This window comes from Lemur catta, chromosome 14, assembly GCF_020740605.2.
Source record: "Lemur catta isolate mLemCat1 chromosome 14, mLemCat1.pri, whole genome shotgun sequence".
NCBI lineage: Eukaryota > Metazoa > Chordata > Mammalia > Primates > Lemuridae > Lemur > Lemur catta.
The window spans coordinates 55,229,635-55,246,019 of record NC_059141.1 but is presented as its reverse complement, the minus strand read 5'-3'; positions in this window follow the sequence as shown (position 1 = coordinate 55,246,019).

The following is a 16,385-nucleotide window of genomic DNA, read 5'->3' as shown; positions in this document are numbered from 1 at the left end:
CAGGCCGGGGATGCAAGAACATAAACAAGGGTTGGTAGCTTCAAAGGCCACTGGGATCATTTCCGAAGGATTCAGAATGGAACTTGGAGAAAAATGGGACAATTTGGACATGAATAATAAAAATAACTGCAGTGGATTGAAACACATCAAACACTTAGATCATAATGATACTTAAAACAATTATTCGCTGTTGGAGGATGCTAGGGAAGCAGCTCCTTAGAGTGAAGATGGATAAATAAAGGGAAAGAACCTAGCATTTATTGTTCCTTTATTGTACAAACTACTACTGGGTAGATGAGGGAAATTTTTGCTTTTAGAGAAGTATTCCAGAAAATAAATAAGGAAGCACTATTTTACACCACCCGATGGGCTGCTGCATCAGGACTGAGTGCTGATTGCTCACAGCAGAGAGTAAGAAGAGCCGATGAGACATCACATACCCTCTGATAGGAGAACACGCCACCACGGCCAGAGACATCTCACCCAAGAAAAACCTGAATCTTATCAGAGTCCTCAGAGTCTAGATCTAACAGCCAATTTGCAGAAGACTTAGAGGACAGTTAAATTATACCACAGGGCCTTATGTTTTAGAACTATATACTGAAATATTTGCAGATGAAATGATATAATGTCTGGGATTTGCTTCTAAAATAATACCATTGGGAAAATATGATACTGTAGTGCTGGGGGGAGGTGTGGACGGAGGCGCGGATGAGGCAGGGTTGGATGGGAGTGATGGTGGTTGGGGTCGGATGATGGTTACGAGGTAGTGACCGGTTTTGGGTGTGTTTGGAATTCTCCGTGATAAAAAAATTTAAAAAGAAAAGGAAAGGGCTGCAGCCACTGCTTTGGGGAATTTGATTCTTCCAGTCCATAGTAGGTGACTTAAAGGACCACCGGCTGGAGTGTGTGCCTGTGGGGTCGTGGGAAGCCAGGATTTGTGACTTCCCCCTGCAATATCCTGCTTCCTGCGATGGAGGTGGGACCAAGGGGCAGCAGAAGGGGCCCTTCTTTGGAGTCTCAAAGGGTAGTCTAAGGACCACCTCTGGCAGAGTCACTGGCACTGGCTAAAAATACAGATTCCTGGGCGGCCCACTGGACCGGGGCCAGGGGCCCAGGAGTCGGTATTTTCACAAGCTCCCAAGTGCGTGAGATGGTCCCTAAAGTTGTGGGAGGTGGCTGCGGAGCCCAGGAGCCGTAGAGTTGAGGGAAGGGTGCTGAAGGCGCTCCTGCAGGGACGGAGCGAGCGAGGGAATGACTGAGGGGTGCATGAACGGTAAGGACGGCGAGGCAGGGCTGCTGAGGCAGGGCTGCGCCTCTGGGCCGCTGTGGAGGAGGGTGCAGAGCTCGGGGTGGGTCAGGGCCACCCTCCCCTCTGGGGCCTGCCTCTTGGCCAGTCCAGTCAGGGCAGAGAAACGTTTTCAAGATGCAGCCAAAAACCTCCCTGGCAGGAACCAGCACAGCCCCCTCGGGCTCCTCAGAGCAAAGTGCTAGTTCTCCTGGCTTCGGGCCCACAGGGGCCTTAATTTTGAGAGGTCCGAAGCTCAGCCCATCCATGGCACCCACTCTTCTTGCTTCGAAGTGAGTAGAACCTGGGGGCACCATGTACCTGAATGTGGTGGTTCAGGCCATTTTGAACCCTGCCTGCTACTAACGGAGGCTTCAGAAGAGGTGATTTTAGGGAGACGCTGGAGTAAATTCCATTCTGAAACCGCCATCTGCCTCCTTTGATCACTGAGACCGAGCTCACCCTCGGTGGGGCCGTCCCTCCTTCCCCGCCCCGGCCCCGTCCCGGTCCCCATCCCCATCCCTGTGCTGAAAGCCTCGGCTGGATTTCCAGACAGAAGAGGAAATGGTGCGGTCTACCCAGAGCAGCTTGGCACGCAGAGGGAGCTCTGGGATCTATTATCCTCCAGCGCGCAGATTTGATGGGGAAAGAGAACAAAGCGTGGAGCCGTCCAGAAACCACAGACCTGTAATCTTTCCAAATCCTGAAGGCGGCTTGTGTGCATCCCTCTCCGCATGGCTCCCAAATCTCCAATTCTCAGAGAGGCCGGGAGCGTCTGTTTCCCAGATCACAGCCAACATGGAAGGGGAAGACAAATCTGTTCTGTTTGGTTTCCATAGATTCGACCCAGAGATTAACTGCCAAGGTCTCAATGACACACACAATATCAATCACAGGCTAAATGTCATAATGAGAGCTGGGCAGGCTGTCAAGAGAGGCCTCCAGGTTCCTGTTACAGCTTCATATTTAAAGATTTGGTCCCAGGAAATCAAATGTTGTCTCTGAAGGCTACTTGGCCTGTGTGTAGCGTCGGCCTTTCTCCTCCTTAAAGGGTAGCAAACTCAGGCTCCTTGGCGGAGGGGCCAGGCAGGTAACATAGAGGAAGCAAGTGTGTTGGGTATTAAAAAGATCAGTCAAACAAACAAAAACCTATTGACCTCAGGCATGAGACATTAGGGAGTGGTGGAGAGTGTGGCACACCAGAGAGCAAATGCCTCCTCTGAAGTGGGCAGCAGCTTGCCATCCATGTGGGAATGTAAGCCCAGATTTTCTGATATTCATATTTTTATGATTCTTATAGATTTTTGTGAGAAATCTACTGAATTGTAAAGGTAGGCGGCAGTACTAAATGCTATCTTTGCCTGTCTCATTCCTCAGGTCAAGTCACTGCCACATGCCACATAAGTGGACAGTTCCTTTCTGCACAAAGGCTTCCTAGCCCCAGCACTTGGGTTTCCCTGCTTGAGGGCGTTTTCCGGTCTTAGTGCTGGTCCAGCCTGAAGTGTGGAGAGTTAACACCCCCAGAAGTTATCCCCAAGAGGGTCAGGGGTTGGGAGATAAACACCCCAGCTTCTTCAACCCTGAGTAGGCCAATTTTAAACTATGTCCTATACAGTCTCCCCAGTGTGCTGGGGCCCCAGCTTCCCAGAGTGGTACCCTGCCCACTCTCACATCCGTCACCAGCTCCCTCCCTCCCAGGCACCCTGCACCCCACAACCGCGCTCCCTGGAGCAACTGAAAAATAGACCAAATCCTGCACTCAAATCCTGGTCTCAGGGCCTGCTTTTGAAGGAAACCAAACTAAGATACTACTACTTTTTCAACATTTAAAGATATTGTGGTATACATATATCAAAACATCACATTGTACTCTATAAACATATACAATGATTATTTGTCAATTAAAAACAAAAATTTAAATTAAAAAAAGAAAAAACAAAGATACTATGATAACAGAGGATACAAGAGGCCAAGCAGTACTTGACCCTCAGGCCTGAGTGCCACTTCCATGAAGCAGTGGCCTTGCCTTTGAAGAGCTGTCAACACAGGATCCCTCGTTAACTCAGACTCTGTTTCAGAATTCTTGATGGTACAGCTTGCATTTGGTTAAAGGTTTCCTGTCCCCAAGGAGGAATGATTTTGATCTGAATTCAAAACTGTAATTTTGACTCCATGAGTTTATGCAAAAAAAATTTTTTGTTTTTGAGACAGAGTCTTGCTGTGTTGCCCAGGCTGGAGTGCTGTGGCGTCAGCCTAGCTCACAGCAATCTCAAACTTCTGGGCTCAAGTGATCCTCCTGCCTCAGCCTCCTGAATAGCTGGGACTATAGGCATGCACCACCATGCCTGGCTAATTTTTTCTATATATTTTTAGTTGTCTAGGTAATTTCTTTCTATTTTTAGTAGAGATGGGGTCTTGCTCTTGCTCATGCTGGTCTCGAACTCCTGACCTCGAGCAATCCTCCTGCCTCGGCCTCCCAGAGTGCTGGGATTACAGGCGTGAGCCACCGTGCTCGGCCCCCCCAAAAAAATTTAAACAAAAAACTTCATATAGTTTTTTTTTTTTGTGTTTTAAAGTAGAAAAAAATACATCAAACTGTCAATACTATGGGTGAGTGGCAGGACTCAAGGAGATCTTTTTTCTGTTTTCTATTTTGGGATTCTTTTAATAAATAATCATATTTTATAATAAATAACCTTGTCTATATTTTTTAACTGTGCTGGCCAGAACAGTCTGGGCAGGAAGCTGCTTGTGTCTTCAAATTTGCAATTTCCACTCTATCTAGCTTGCTCCTGGGACCTGGCACTGTCACTTGCCCCGACAATCACTGGGGACCTCAGATCTACACGTCTCATCCCCCCTGAGCTTCAGCGTCTTATTTGATAAAATGGAGCTATAACTAGAGTAGTAAAGATGCTTTCTTCTAAAACAAACAAACAAACAAAAAACCCCAAGCTGAACTCTTTCGCTTTCTAAGGTGGCAGATGGGGGACTCGGCATGGAGAGATGCATAATTCATTTCAGTGGGAAAAATTAAATCTCCAAGCGGAGCCCTTCAGCCTGCGGAGCGTGGCCAGGGAGCCATGCCTGGTAACGAGAGCGCGGCAGGAAAGTCCGACATTTTGAAGACCCACAGTAGAGGCCTCTTGCTGAACAAAAAACACCCTTTGAGGATTCTTTTGATGGGAAAAAGATAGGTTCTGCAGCAAGGCCCTGAGAGTGGTGGAGTGAAACAAAGAGTACTAAATTGTTCTGTGCAATAAAGCAAGAGAGTTTTGAGTTTCCTAGAACATTCCAGGAGGGGTGTGAGGGGGCCCTGTGGTGGGATGGGGGAGAGGAGGGCTTGGGGCCAGAGACCACCGAGTGAGGAGCTTCCAGGGCAGAAACAGCCACAGGACTATGGAGACAGGGATTCCCGGCGCTCAGTGTCGCGGCACCCGACAGCCATGTCAGCCCTTGCGTGACCCTAAACCTTCGGCGAAACTGTTGCACATAACAGCCATGTTTGTGGTGATTTCCAGAAACCAAAGGAAGAGGAGCTTTCACCAGTGGAGAGAAGAAACCAGAAGTTTATGAAGTAGCATATACGGAATGATCCCGTCCATTCACAAACATACATTTCACCAAAATATTAACACTGGCTATATACTCATTTTAGGGTGATGAAATTATATGTGAGTTTTGTCTTCTTTTTTTAGAAGTAACTATCTTTTAAAATTTTTCTGTGATAGACTCGAGTACATGAAGGAAAAAAGCCCAAACCCCACGCAAGTCCTATGTTCTGTATGTAGCAGGTGCTCACCCTATGCCTGTGGGCCAAGGCACTCTCAGGACAAGGTCTGCCCGTGTTCCTCACATCCTTCCCAGGGCACTGAGTGCCCTCCTATTAAGGGGGAGTCCCCTGAAGGCAGGTGTGTCCTCCCTGAGGTCTCCCAGCAGCCAGGCCTAGGTTGTGTCGGAAGGTCATTCCAGTCCCCCATGCTTCTGATGCACTGGGAAACCAGTGGCGTCATCATAGCTCACTGCAACCTCAAACTCCTGGGCTCAAGCGATCCTCCTGCCTTGGCCTCCCAGAGTTACGATTTCTTTAAGAAAAAGAAAACCAAATAGACACAGAGCCTTGGAAGAGGTCAGCGCAATTGTGGGGTTCTGAAGCTTTGGGGTAAATTCACCTCTGAAGGCTGGGGGTGGTGGCCCGAGCCTGTAATCCCAGCACTCTGGGAGGCTGAAGCGGGAGGATGGCTTGAGGCCAGGAGTTCAAGACCAGCCTGAGCAACATAGTGTGACCCCCATTCTCTACAAAAAAATATTAATAGAAAGATTAGCCGGGCGTGGTGGCTTGTGCTTGTAGTCCCAGCTACTCGGGGGGCTGAGGCAGGAGGATCGCTTGAGTCCAGGAGTTCGAGGCTGCAGTGAGCTATGATGATGCCACTGCACTACAGCCTAGACGACAGAGCGAGACTCTGTCTCTAAAAAACTAAAAATCAAAAACTAAAAAAAATTTATTTCTGAAGGAAACTTCTTCCCCCTCTGACTTCAGATGAAGATGGCAGCACGCCTTCCTCCGGCAACCCCTCACCTCCACAGTGTCAGAGCCAGCGTCCTTGACTTTGCTTAGCCTGGTCTTAGTTTAGTCTAAGTTGGCTGATATCAGGGGTGCTCAGGGGCGCTCTGTGGGGTCGCAGGTAGGGATAGGAAGTGAGTGGCATTATTTCCTCTCTGACTCTACCTCAGAAGTTAGGCCTGGCCCTGCCTGCAGAGCTGAACTGTGGTGTCCTGGGTAGGGTAGGGCTCGGCCAGAGAGGGTTCTGCCTCCTTGAGGTTTTTAATCTAGTAGAACAGTTCATAGTCTAATCTTTTAAAAATTCCCTCTTCCTTCGAAGGCATTCTGTATCTGTGCATCCACATACACACATTGCATATTTATGCTCCTAACGCAAGGGAATCAGGGGAAAGTTACCCTGTGTTTAAATGCACACGCACCACATTTATTCCATGACACCACCCAAGATGGGCCTGGAATGTGCTTTGAAAGAAGGGGTAGAGTAAAAACATTATTGTGGTTGTGTAAATTGCTCTGTTAGGAGAGTAATACCTACTGCTGAGGTATGTGGGAAGGGGTGGACTTTGGCAGCAGTGTCTATATATAAATACACACATATTTTTAATTTACTACAAGTCAGTGCTTGTCTTTATGCATTTTAAACCTACAGAAATCATTCCAATTAAGAAATAAAAGTTGTGGATTTTTAAAAAATTAAAACTTGGACGAAAAAAACCCAGGAATTTTTTGTCGCCTCTAATTTAATTCCTAATGTATCAGACATATTCCAAGTTTAACAGATTTTTTTTTTTTTCCCTTTTGGATTCTGGCAAGTATGTTAACAGGAGGCAATTATGTGAATTAATATAAAATCCTTTTATTAAAAAAACAGAAAAGCCTTCATTTAAAAAGTAATTTAATATTCCTTCTACGATGGTGTTGATGTCATGAACTTGTTTGATTAACTCTTCAAATGGTTTCAAAGCGCTTCGGGGTGGTAATTTATGAACTTCTAATTGATTTCCCCAGTCTTGGTTTGGCAGAGGCGGGCCTCCCGGAAACCCTGAGGAGGCTGGAGGCCCACACTCGGCCTCCCTCTCAGACGGGGAGCCAGCCGGGATGGGCTTCCCCGGCTGGCCGGCGGAGAGGGGCAGGGGAGGACCGTGCCCTCCGGCCAGGCCAGGCCAGCTGGGGTTCCTGACTCCTAAGCCCCTGGGCCTTTGCCTTCTCTGAAGACGTGTGGAAACCCTGCAGGCAGTTTCCCAGCTCGGGGATTCTTTCGAGAACTATTTCCCACTGTGCGTTACCTTCTTTGTTTGGGGAAGGCCAAAGGGGGTCTCAGCCTGCGTGGGGTGCAGCCCCCATCGTGGGCCTGCCACCTCTCCATGTCCCAGTCTGGGCCACTGTTCCCAGCAGGCCTGTCTCCCTGATGCTGCACAGGGTGTGCTCTGGGCCTTGGGAAAAGGGGCTGGGGGGCTGTCACCTCTTAAAGCTGCCACAAAAGTCCTTTGAGAACCCGAAGCCCTGGCTGGACCCGGAAAAACAATCATACGCTTGGTTACTTTTACTGTGTGCCCAGTGGTCATCTACTCTCAGACCTCCTAGATCGAGAATAACTGCCTCCATTTTGCAGATGAACAAATGAGGGCCGGTTAAGAAACTCGACACCAAGCTGGTACGTGGAGCCACTGGGACCCGGCCGCAGCAGCCCTGCCAGCAGCCCAACCCGTGTGGCCGGACACTGCGCTAGATGCTTGGTCACAAGGGACGAGCTCCGGAGGGCAGCCCGGCCTTTCAGTCTTGTGTGGCCTCCTCCCCAGAGTGCAGCACCGAGTGGCGCGAAGTCGCAGTGAGAGCCCCGACTGGCCTTGGAGTCTCACGGACCTGGACTTCAGCTCCCTCCTCTGTCAGATGGGATAACATCCACCCCACCGGCTGCTGGATTAAATGACATCCGCTGAGCCCTGGGCACCTCAGCGTGGGCTCACGGAGCGTTTCAGGGAGCAGGGATGAGGCAGCGGGGAAGGCACGGAGAATTCCCAGCTGCTCCAAGAATGGGAAAGAGTGAGTGGAGCAGGTGGGCCGGGGCAGAGGGTCTCTGTAGAGTAGCTGTGGCGGAGGAGACGGGACCTAAAGGAGCCTGAACACAAAGGAGCCCATTTTCTCCTGTGTGAAGTCAAGCAAGGCTTTTAGGACCAGGAGAAAGGACCGTCTCCAGCTAATTGGTGTCTGGTGGCTCTGCCCGGCCGCTGTGAGACTTGACTCCCTCCTTACCGTGGAAGTGGTGGGCCCAGAACCACCAGGGGTCACTGAAGGCAGAAATCCAAATACCACCTGCTCTGGAGTCAGGCTGAAGAGGACAAGCAGAGCTATGACCCCCGGCCCCAGCACCTCGCTCAGCTGTTCCCGGGCACCTGGGAGGGGCCCCTACCCCGCTGAGGGGCACCAGGGCAGAGTGGCTATGCTGGCAGACCCTGAGGCACACTGCGGTCCAGCCTCTCCTGCTGTCCAGGCTGTGGTATCTTGGGCAAACCACTTAGTTCTTTTTTTTTTTTTTTTTTCATTTTTTCATTTTTTTTTTTTTTAGAGATGGGGTCTCACTGGGTTGCCCAGGCTGGAGCGCCGTGATATGATCACAGCTCACTGCAGCCTCCAACTCCTGGGCTCAAACCATCCTCCTACCTCAGCCTCCCTAGTAGCTGGGACTGCAGGTGCGTGCCACCACACCTCACTTAGTTCTTTGTGTCTCAGTTTCTTCATCTGAAAATGGGGCTGAATTGATGATGTCCTCACAGAGCCGTTGCAGTTGTGAGGAGTAAATGCGTCAATACTTATAAGGCAAGCTCTCACAGCAGTGCTGGGCACACAGCACCAGGAAACACTACCAATTCCCAAGGCAGCAGGGTCCAGGGAAGGCCAACCCTGCCTCTGTGGCCGGCACAGGGCAGCCGCCCCTCCCCGGCTGGGCTCAGCTGGGCCTCAGTAGGGTTGCCCGAAAATGCAAGCAGCTCAGCCCCTGGCCTCAGTGCCCGCCCCTGCCCTCATCTGGTGGGGGACTGACAACAGTCATAGGAATGCCACCCTCAGACAGGACCCAGATTCCCACCCCACTCAGGTGTCACCAGTGGTGGCTCCAGCTTATCAGACGGCAGAGGACGCTGCCTCTCCTCTCACCCTCAGCACAGATCTGCCTTCGCCCCCACAGAGCCTGCAGGGCCAGCGACCTCCCCAGCTGTCCTCAGACACCCCCATAGGTGCCAATGGCCTCAAGTGCGACACACCTCTCCGGTCAGAAGTGCTCCTTGTGCCCCCTCCCCTCTCGCTCAGGAGCGTTTCCCTTGGGGTGTTCTCAGCTTTCATGAACAGCCAGAGTCCCCCCGGCCCAACAGCTCTTGGTTTCCAGGCCCATGAAGGACCACTGGGGCCACAGCACAAGGACACCAGGGTCTAATGGGAGAGCCCTGGCCCGAGATGCAGGATGGCTTCCCGCTTCCTGCCTCCACGCGGCGCTGTCCTGGTGGAGCGGCTCTGGCCCTTGTGACCCGGCCTCCCCATCTCCGCCAGGGCACTGCCATCCCCAATCCCATCCTCCCACCAGGACTGGGAAATGCTTGGAAACTAATCACTCTGTCCAAATGATGCTTCACGTTGCCTGGGACATGGAGAATTCTCACTCCTGGGGTTTTAAGTACATAATTGTGATTCGTGCTGCCCTCCAGTATGATCTGAGCCACTCTGGTGCCTCTCTCTGTCCTGCCCCCAAGATTTTTCATCTCTTCTGGCTAAATGGACAAATGTAGAACCTTGTTGGAATGTGAAATATGATACAGCACATCCAATGCTTCACAAGGGCCCGATGAACTGTAATCTACCCTATTACCCTGTAGAAATGGTCATTGAACTGGAAGCTCAGATTTAGAGGGAGGGAAGTGGAGAAAATGCCATGGTGTCTCTAGAAAAAGACAGGGCAGCAAGAAGCCTTTCACACTAAATGGATGTCGGCTGTTCTCCACACCTCCAGAAACGGGGTAAAAAGGGGGCTTCTAAGCCCCACACCCAGGCTCCCAAAGTACACTTGGCTGAACTCACGAGGGGCCAGCCTGCCCACCCAAGGGCCTTACCTGGGTGCGCCGGGGTCTGGCCGGGTCAGGAGGTGCTGGTCCGTGGGGTATGTGGCGGCTGCACACCCAGCCACCCTGAGTGGCATCAGAGAGCCTATTTTTAGGGTCAGATCTGCTGACGCTGACCTTGCGTGCTGTCCAGTCTGAGAGGAGACCCGAGGCATCTGCTTGCAAAATGATTCACCAGTGTGACCTGAAACCCTTGACATAGGAAGTCCTGTACCTGGAGCCCACGTGCTTGTCCCTGGCCCAGCCATGGAGGCAGGACACGTGGCCACCAGGGCAGGGACAGACGGGAACTTTCCGGCTTTGTTTTCTTGGGATGGACGAGGCCAGGTGTCCCGGAACAGCTAGAACAGGGGAGGTTTGCCCACTGGCACAGAGCCCACGGGAGGGCTGGGGCGCCCAGCAGGGAGGGGAGCCCTCTATTCTAGTCTCTTCTGAGAGTCTGTGGAGCCATCTCTGGGAGGTTGATAGAGTAGATGCCACATCGCACAGGGTGATCAATGAGACTCTGAGAAGGACTCTAAGCTTGGGGACAGTTTGCATTGTGCCACTTCCTATGAGACCCATAGCAAGCACCCAGCCCTTCTCGGCTTCAGTGGGGATAATGATCGTAAAACAATCATCCTCTTGTGTTGCTAAGAGCAGTGACAGAGATAAAGGGTGGGAAGCACTTGGCACAGTGCCTGGCACCTGGCTAAAAAATGCTAGATGGGATTTAGTACACCAGAAATGTCCCCAATTCAACAGTCACTCCCAGGTCTCTCTCCTTGGCTCTGCCTTCTCTCAGCCTCACCTCATTGGCTCCAGCCTTCTGTGCTCTGGGGTCCCCCACCGAGGCCCCCTTTTGAATGCTGAGGGCCACAGTCCTACCCAGTCTCCTCTGATTTTCTAGTAAAATCTTCTTAGGGCTTGCTACAGTTTTGTTTTGTTTTGCTTTTTGAGACAGGATCTTGCTGTCACCCAGGCTAGAGTGCAGTGATGTCATCATAGCTCACTGCAGCCTCAAGCAATCCTCCTGCCTCAGCCTCCTATGTCCCTGGGACTACAGGCTCGTGCCACCACGCCCAGCTAATTTTTCCACATATATATATATATATATATATATATATATATTTTAAGTAGAGACAGAGTCTTGCTCTTGCTTAGGCTGGTCTCAAACTCTTGATCTCAAGCGATCCTCCCATCTTGGCCTCCCAAAGTGCTGAGCAACCACGCCTGGCCACTACAGTTTTTTTAATAATGAATGACAGGGTTTTCCATTCTTACCCATCTTGTCACCCCCTTTGGGGCTTACTTTAGTGTGTGAATGATTGCGGGGAGTGGGGAGGTAGGTACCAGTCTCCCCACATCCTTCACTTAACACAGTCTTCTTGTGTTGGGGTCATTATATTGTCCTCTGCAACTTTATGCAGCAAACTAAAGATCTTCCTCACAAGTTACAGGGTTAGCTACTGCCAGTTTTATTTATAGTGATGATTTCTACTAGTACAATTCATTGTAAAACTGCTAAGTGACTTAGCTTTTATTGATTTCTTGGTGCAAAGGATATTCACAAGGCAAAAGCACAGAACCAGAGTGTAGAATGAGGTCAAATGTCAGAGTCCAAATGTCCCTTTTGTCAAACGCTGGAGTCAAAGCAGCAGGGTCAAAAAGCCCTTCTGCAATTACCCCAAGAACTAAGGGAGCCAGAGATGCTGGAATTGACAAAGACTAGAGAAAGATTTCTTCCTAGCTGGGAGCCTGAGGGGACAGCCCCAGCCTCAGCCCAAGTCAAGGGCAGAGGTGGCAAGAGGGGCCACTGAAGATGTAGGTTCAGCAGGGGCAAAAATCAAATATCTAAGGACATCTGAACTAGTACCTAAATGATGGATGGATAGATGAGAGAAAGAGACTATTTCACACCATCTAGAAGGATGTTCGAGTGAATAAAGCCAAGAGAAGAATGAGTCGCCTAGAGTAGACTCTAAATACGTTTGACCAGAAGACTGGTGGCCCCCTCTTCCAATCTTTCACACATTAAAGTATGCCCCAAAGCGGATGACAGGGATGGAGAAAGGTAGAAAACCACTTAACGTATTACAGGGAACTGCAGGAAGCCCTGGCAGAAATAGAAAATATTTTATATTTTTTATTAGAAAATCGTGGTGGTGGTGGCAGGGGAGACCTGCTCTGTCTTCTAGTTGCCAAAGGGCTGCGAGAAACAGCAGCATTCTCTGCACAACTCCAGAGGAAGAACCCAGGCCATGGGTAGGTATCCCAAGAGCTGCCTTGTGTAGATGAAGCAAACACACCATCCTGTTGGGATGGGGACGAGCCAGGTGACCATCAGCTGGACTCAGATGTGGCCAACCATTCCCAGCTAAGGAGATTCCCCCAGGATTCTGTGCAACAGCGAGCTCCACTAGTGCAGGTCATGTGATCCTGTAGATCAACTGTTACTTTCATGTAGCATCATGTCGCATCACGGCAGTGTTTGACATAGGGACCACCACCTCTTCCCCATTCATGTTATTTTCATTAGCAAACTCCTTTTCTCCAGAATCCCTTTTTCACCATCTTCTTTCTGCATTTTTAGAGATTGGGAGACACTGCTCTTTGTCCCAACTTCTCTGGATTGGATCCCGCTTAGGCCCAGTGGCAAGATGTGGGAGGCAAAATAATGCCCCACCACCAAAGATGACCATATCCTAATCCCTGGGACCTGTGACTATATTATATTATGTTACATGGTAAAGTGTAAGTAAGATTGCAGACAAAGTTAAGGTTGCAAATTATCTGACCTTAAAATAGGGAGATTATCCAGATGGGCCCAAAGTAATCACAAAGGTTCTTAGAAGTGGAAAAGGGAGCCAGAAAAGGTTGGAGTAATGTGATGTGAGAAGGACACAACTCCCCATTACTGGTTTTGAAGGTAGAAGAAGGGACCACAAGCCAAAGAACAGCTTCCAGAAGCTGGACAAGGCAAGGAAATGGATTCCTCCCTAGAACTACCCAGAGGAAGCAGCCTTGCTGGCACTTTGATTTTAGCCCAGTGTATTATAAGTTAGCTCAAGGGGCTGTAACAAAATATTATAGACTGGGTGGTTTCCACAACAGAAATTTCTTTCTCACAGTTCTGAAGGCTGGAAAGTCCAAGACCGAGGGTTCAGTTCTGGTGAGGGCTCTCTTCCTGGCCTGCAGACAGCCACCTTCTCGCTGTGTCCTCCCAGGGTCTGTCCTCAGCGTGTGAGGAGAGAGAGTGAGCCAGCTCTCTCGTGTCTCTTCCTCTTGCTATAAAGCCACAAATCCTAGCAGATTAGGACCCCACCCTTTTGACCTCATTTAACCTTAATTATCTCCTAAAAGCCCTATCTCCAAATATAGTCATCTTGGAGGTTAGGGCTTCGACATAGGGATTTGGGGTGGGGGCGAGGATGGACACAGTTCAGTCCATAGTGCTCAGTGAGACGTGTCAGACTTCTGACCTACAGAACTGTAAGATAATGGATTTGTGTTGCTTTAAGCCACTGCATGTGCGATAATTTGTTACGGCCACAATAGGAAACTAATACATGAAGTTCACCATCCTGGACCCAAACTTTCCTGGGTCCAAAAGATCCAGAGGTTTCTAGTGCCCTATAGACACTTGAATATGCGTGGAAGTGGAGCCCAGGGGAGAGCCGCCCTGCCCACCAGAGCCCAGACTCCAGTGGCTGTAAGCCCTCAGTTCTTCTAGAGAGCTCTCTCCTTTGTATTAAGAAAGCAAAGCAAAGGAAAAGAAACGGAGGCCCATGCTCTGCAGGAAGCCCAGAGCCTTCTCCAACATCTCAGAGGATTGTTTTCCCCCTAGGAGAGGTACAGGTAGGGTGGCTGTCATTTCTCTTGACTCAGTTCCACTGTGGCCTCTCCCCACTCACTGGCACCCTCTGGCCTCTCACAACTGCAGCCTCGTTCTAAGCTCGACACCTACTCCCAAAGCCCCACTGCACCACAGCACTGTGTGGGACGGAAGGGACACAGAGCAGGAGACAACTCCACATTCAGCGTCCAACCTCCCTACTCTTTGAAAATTCTCTGTTGGGCTCCATGCCTGGGGAATTTCTCCCTCCAGAGACTTCTGTCCCTGTCCCTGCCATGTTCGTGCATCTCCTCCCTGTACGTGTGACTGTCACAGCTTTCCTTTTTCACTGTGCATGGTCTCTCTCCCCACTTTCTAGAGCTGAATGCCTCTACATGGAAATAGTTTTCATTTAATTTGGATTTTGATAAAGAATACATTCATATTTTTTTCACTTTGAATTCAATGAATCATTTTGTTTTTGATCCTTTAGAGCAGCACTCTCCAATAAAAATATAATGCAAACCATGTATGCAATTTTAAATTTTTTGGAGCCACATTCAAAAGAGTAAAAAGAGCTGGGCACAGTGGCTTATACCTGTTCGTGCCTATAGTCCCAGCTACTGGGGAGGTTGAGGCAGGAAGATCACTGGAGTCCAGGAGTTCAAGTCTGGCCCCAGCAACATAGCGAGACCCCATCTCTCAGAAGAAAAAAAAAAAAAAAGAGTAAAAATAAACAGGTGAAATTAATTTAAGTAATATATTTTATATAGTGGAATAAACTCCAAATATTATCATCTCAACATGTAATCAATATGAAAAGCTATTAATGAGATATTTGACATTATTCTTTTTCCCATACTAACATTTCTGAAATCTGTGAGTATCTTATTTTTACAGCATATATCAATTTAGACCAACCATATTTCTTCTTTTTTTAAAAAAACAGAGATAGGGTCTTCTTCTGTTGCCTAGGGTGGAGTGCAGTGGTGTGATCATAGCTCACTGTAATCTCTCAGTTAAGCTTTTAAAAAAATTTTGTCAGAAAGATGGGGTCTCACTGTGTTGCCCAGGTTGGTCTGGAACTTCTGGCTTCAAGCAATCTTCCCACCTTGGCCGCCCAAAGTGCTGGGATTACAGGTGTGAGCCACCGCAGCCGGCCCCAGGCCAACCATGTTTCAAGTGCAGAATGTCCCCACGGGGCTGATGGCCCCGATACTGCACAGCCCAGGTCTAGATCACAGAGAATGGGATGAGTCAGTGTGGCGATAATGGACCTGACCTACCACCAGGAGGACAGGTTTCCCAGGGTGGTTACAAACCTTCCCTCCTCTCCAGCCTGGGTTGTCCCCAGCTCCTAAAGCTTAGGTGTTGGTGCCTCTAGAGGTCTCAGTGGCTCACCAGGTTTCAGTGGCTGGCAGCTGGCCTGGCTGTGTCTCTTCTGGAGCTGTCACTCTTGACTCTGATGGCTGAGCTATGCGAGGACATTGTGTTTGGAGAGAGGGCCTAAGGGGCTGAGGATGTTTCTCTGATGTCAGTACCTCTGTTTATCTCCCTGGCTGTCAAAACACTGGGATTCCTGCTGCCAGCCTTCTGCTGGGGGTCTCTGGAGCCGTGGGATGCCAGGCATGGGGTATGGGCAAGGATCCTCCCCAAACTCCCCCCTTTCCCAAGGGATAAATACCTTTTGAGCCCTGTTCAAGCCTGTCAGTGATCTCAGCAAATCGGTCAATTGTGTCTCTATTAGCACCTGTGTCTGCACGCCAGGACTTGTTTATTTTACAGATAGACGGCTGTTTCCTCTTCACGGCCTGTTAGTGCATCAAAGTGACATTGATGAGGCTTGATAAGGCGCTTGCTTGCATGGGGGAGGCAGGACAGCAGAGGAATGAAGAACATGTGCTTTTAAAACGTAAGGACTTGGGTTCAAATCCTGCCTCTGACACTTACCTCTGAGCTGATACAGTCTCTTCTCTTCTCCAAGCTTGTCTCCCCATCTGTATGTTAGAAATAATAACAGGAATAGTAACAGGATCCACCTACAGGGTATTTAATCCTCACAATAACGGATGGAGAGCTCTTGGCTTATACTAAACAACCAATACAGGCTAGTCATTGCTCTTCTTTGTCTCACTTTCCCTCAACTCTGGTTGATCGTCTGAGTTCCCATTGGGCAGAATAAGAAATCCCTAAAGAGTATTAGATCAACAAACTATTGGTGGCGTAAATCTCCCTGTGGATTCAGCAGACCTTGACCGAGGTGAGGGCTTACTCTGTGTCCAGGCCTTGTTCTGAAAGCAGGCAGCAGGAAAGGAGGCAGAAATCAGGTACTGCCTTGGGTGACACACTGTCCAGTGGGGAAATGGACCTCTGGGCACAGCTGGCGGCTCAGTGAGTGGGGGCTGTGCTGGGGTGCAAAAAGGGTGAGGATTGTGCAGAGGAGCTGGGAGACTCAGTAAAGACTGCTCGGAAGAGGTCAATTTGGCACTGGCTGGGAATGTCATGTGATTATGGCCATCCGTGAGCCCAACAGGTACTCAACAAATACTTCTTGCACAGAGAGTGGCATTATTCCAAACTGCCATGGACATTTTAGTTGAAGGATAAGCA